The 4798-nt window shown below is 39.4% G+C and overlaps 1 pseudogene across 1 annotated transcript; it reads right to left on the minus strand.

The window, feature by feature from the left end:
* Positions 1-1700: 1700 nt before the first annotated feature.
* LOC308523884 (zinc finger CCCH domain-containing protein 15-like) lies at positions 1701-2970 on the minus strand (annotated as a pseudogene). Its single transcript has one exon. The product of its transcript is annotated as a zinc finger CCCH domain-containing protein 15-like (transcript).
* Positions 2971-4798: the final 1828 nt, after the last annotated feature.

The raw sequence follows: 4798 nt of genomic DNA on the forward strand, positions 1-4798 counted from the left end.
TAACTTGCATATTATTTATGATCTTCTTAGAAAAAAAATGATGGCTTCCTGAATCATATATGCTGGTGTGACAACCTTTTATAGACCATTATATGATGCAAATTAGATATTATGCAATAAAATATGAGAAAAATAAATTTTTCTAGGAAATCAAATTAATGAGAACAATTATATTTTTATTGAAATTGTACATATCACGACAAAAAGAATTTAGAAAACTGAATTTTACTAAGCGGATTTCGTATAGATAATTACTTTAATTATTAAAAAATATTTTCGTTATAAATTATTTTCCTTATTAAAAGAGAGGTCCCTTTAATATATAAGATTGCTTGGTACATGTGAATGATTGCTTAAATGCTATTGATTACTTGACCAAATGAATATGAAGAAGAGGAAGCTTGAATTACTGGCCTTATAATAAGTGGCTAATATTTATTTCTATTTCCTATTAGACTAATTATTGTAAGATATTTCACAGAACAACAAGGTCAATTCCTACATTTTACAAATATGTTCACAAATGCATATGATTTTAAAGGATGTTGCTATTTCACTTTAATAAAAGCAATATTTAAATCTAGTTCTTAGGAGAAATAAACCATTTTTATTTCCCTTTCACTGAGCTATACTGAAGTTTAAGGTATTTGTAATCATTGCTGATTATTAATCAAAATAAAGACAGTGCAATATTAATTTTTTCAAATGAAGAAATTCCAGTTGTTCAGTGAGTTTTCTTTCTTGAAGGATAAGATATGTTATTATGTGATAATAATTGGTTTTTAAATTTATGAAAAAAGATAACTTTTTCATAATAACTTAAGATAAAAAATAAACATATTCTTTACTGGATTGAAATTTTATATTTTCAGGCTTTTTGAGGTGAACTAAGCTGGGGAAAATATGATACAAATATTACATTTTCAAAGAAATGGTATTTCTTAGAAAATGTGTGGGATATCCTATTCAGAAGGAATAAGAAGCATTTTTTCCCACAAACTGAGATTTGTATATATCTTTCATCATTCATATGTCATATACAATGTAAATGTTGCTTTTCATTTTTCTTGAAACACAGTTGCTAAGCAAGCATCTTATGTATTCTTCACCCTTTTTTTTTGAATTTTAATGTATGATGATCTTTATTTACAACTTTATTGGAAAAAAAGAAGAGGGATACGATTAAAACAGTTCACCACAGGGCACTGCAGTTGATCTGTCAGACTGAAGAAGCTTCGTTTTAAAGGCCCACCTACGTCTCCAAAACCATACAACACTGAATCTGCATTGCAGTTGCCTTTCGGAAGTACAGCGCTCAAGTTTTAGGCAGTCTTTTAACATATAAACACAAAAGAAATAAAACCACCCATTAAAACGGCATTACATAAAGGGTCCTTCACTATATATAAATGGATGTCCTTGCAGTGGCACATGCCCAGGGGCACCGGAAGCTGGGGAAGCAGGACACCTCGCACGGAGCGGGCAGTTACGAGGAGGTCTCTGCAATGAGGTATTTCATTTACTGCCTGCATTTTCTATGAGACGGAGCCGAAGTCGGAGGACAAGACGGAGGGAGAAGAGTCCTTTTCGGACAGCGAGCCCTCCAAAAGCAGCATGGGAATTGGCATCCTGGTGGAAGAAATTAACGCAGTCCATTTCGATGCATGCTGAGCGGGCTGAATGTCTCCATGGACTTGGTGTCATTCCTCTAAGTCGAGTGTGTTCCGCTCCTCTCCCAGTCCGTCCAGATCCTCCCGGTGAAGAGGTTCCGGTCCACAGGGAGCGTCCCCGCCGCGGCCCTCCTCCCAGGCCCTCCTCTCATCGTTCTCAGCCCAGCCTCCCGAAGCTTCTTCGCTCAATTTGTTTTCACCTTTTTCTGAAGGGTATGTGCTGAATCGTTCAAGACTGGCCACAGCGCTGCCTGTCTCCTCCACATCTCTTGGGATGTACATGTTTAAATCTATGTCATTTATGCTCGCTGGGTCATCAGGCTCATCACCGCCTGCTCCTGGGTGTAGCGGGTGTGGTCTGCTTCCTCATCGTCATTGTCCACCAATTCAGGACGGAATTCAAACACCTCACAACCACTGATCACCACCAATGCTTTCCCCGCCTTGAAGTCTGCTTTCCTTCTCTCCGTATCTTGCTCCAGTTTATCGATCTTTTCTTGTCTTTTCCTTTTCTTCCAGGCGAGGAAAGATCCTAGAGTGATTTTAGTAACCTTTGGACCAAGGGCAGAGCGCTCTCTTCCAATGAGATCTTCTGATGAAATTTCATCTTCTTTCTCTTCTTTCTTTTTATCTTTTTTCAATACAAATCCAGGAAGAAGTGCATGAGAATACATACAAATATCGCCCCCTCCCGGGCATACCCCAAAACAGCCGTATTTGTTGTTTTCAACAGCTTCAAGGACATGCTTGCACACTATTTGCATTTTTGGCTTTTTCTTTTCCGCCTCACCGTGCTTCTTGTTCACTGCTTCTTTCAGTTTCTTCTCATCCCAGTTTTCCATAGTATCTTTTTCAAGTTCTTCATTTCTTGCATCAATGTAAACACTTGCCTTCTCGCCCTTCCTCTCCAGCCTGAGGTCATGGGAGAACTTGCACTTGTCCCCCTTCCTGCACTGCCCTTGCTTGAAGAAGGCGCACACCACAGACTTGGGGTCGGCACCTTTACTTATTTTTTGAGCAGCAACTACAGGCTTGAACAGCTCATTTAGCTCCTGCAATTCTTTCTTCTTGTCATCTTTCTTTAATTTCTTTTCAGCTTCACTCTGTTCTACCTGCCGTGGATTCCGCTGACCAAACTTAACTTGATGAGTGACAGCCTTGATAAACTTCTGCTGCTTTGCTCCTTTCTTGTTCTTTAGACCAAAAGTTTTGTCCTCGATAATCGTCTCCTTCTTATTCTGCTCTGCTTTCTGGCTGCCCCCCACCCCCCATAAGCCTGAGCCTTCTTCTTGGGGGGCATGGTGGAGACAGATGGCACTGGCCAGACTGGGGCACAGCTGGACACCGTCCAAGGGCCCGGCCCCACGCGCCCACCTTCATTTTCTTACTACAGATTAAAAACTATAATTTCTACACAATTACATGAAGCTTATAATTATAGGTAAAATAAAATTAAACTTTTACTCAGTAGGAAGTTAAATATAGTATCAACAGATATATTAATCTGACTCTACGTAATTTTCCCCAACAGAACGTAGATCTCTGACTTAGCTGGAGCTTCTTTCCCAAACTAATATCTTTCACTGTCACAGCATTCACCATGGCACTGAGCTCTATGATTTTACACCCCTCTCTCTCTGATTTTTTTAACCTGATGAGAGCTAAATCTTAGATTATAAAGTTAAAAATAGTCACTAGGATTCTTATGCGTTTTTCTTTTATTTCTCAAGATCAGAAAAATAACCTAAGATTTTAGTGTGTTTGGTTTAAGCTGTACATAACTTCTGCCCTTTAAGGGACATTGTCAGGAGCACTGTTACATGGGTTGTCATGACCATGTGTGAATGACAAGAACAGTTCCCCCTACCCTCAGCCAGTAGCACGTGGGAAGTTCTGCATTAAGCACTTTATATGCAAATTTCAGTTCTTGTTTACAAAACACCTATGAACTCATTTGTAGAAAGAAATCATAAAATTTGAAATTACTTCCTTAAAATCTCACAGCTATGCAATTGGCTTAGAATGTAAACTTAAGTTGTCTGAACCCAAATGCTGGGCTAAAGCATGTGATTCATCTAGGCCAGTTCCTCAATGGTTTCCAGATTAAAATAGTGATTATTTCACATAATAATAGTCACACTGAGTTCTTTTTATTCTCACAACAGCCCTGAGAAGGAAGTGGTATTACCCTTATTTTATGGGTAGACGTGAAACCTAGGAGGCTGAGGGTCACATACAGTGAAGCCAAAGTTAGAGCTGAAATCCATGCATCTGCCCACCAGCTGGGCCCCTCACTGCTGCACAGAGCAGTGCTCACCAGCTGCCATGTGCTTGGAGATCAGTTTTCTGTCATGCCCTTCCCTAAAGGCCTAGCTGCTCTACCACACACATATTTGGGGAACAATGACTAGAGGAGGCTAATAAGCAAATACCTTGACCTTTAAATTCAGTATGTCTTTGATTATAATTATTCTCTTCTTGCAATTGAAGTAGAAGTGGTACTTACAAATTCAATGTTAATTTCTCCAGCAATAGTACATTTTAGCAGAGCATTCTTGTGGTCCTAAATAAGGCTCTACATATTCTTAAGAATGAAGCATGAGCAACAAGCATCAAGCTGGTTAGGAGCACATGTAACATCATGGATAAAATTCAAGATCATGAAGCTGCATGAAAAAAGCCAGTCACCAACAGTGTACAAAGATCGAATATGTACATGCATCATATATGCCATATGAGTCCATTTATGTGAAATTCAAACTGATCTATAATAACCAAAAGCAAACAACTGTTGCCTACAGGAGGGCCAGAGGGAGGGGCAGACTGCAAAGGAACATGAGGAATCTTTGGGAGTGGTGGGGGTGATGGAAATATTTCACGTCTTAATTGCATTGGTGATTTTCTGGGTGAAACAATTGTTACAGCTCAGGGAATTGAACGCTGTAATGACTGTTCTCTTCCTGCTGCATCATTCCTCTGTTCCGAGGTCCAGGTAGACAGTTTCCATTAAGGGCAGCCTTCTGTCCTGTGTGTTTACATGCCTCTCTTCCTAGTGAGAGTCTGAGCAAGGAGGGGAACTCTTGACCTGTCTACACTAATGTTTGACCCAGTGCCTACAGTGAAAACTT

The sequence above is a fragment of the Myotis nattereri genome (genome assembly GCF_964212035.1).
Source record: "Myotis nattereri genome assembly, chromosome: 8".
NCBI lineage: Eukaryota > Metazoa > Chordata > Mammalia > Chiroptera > Vespertilionidae > Myotis > Myotis nattereri.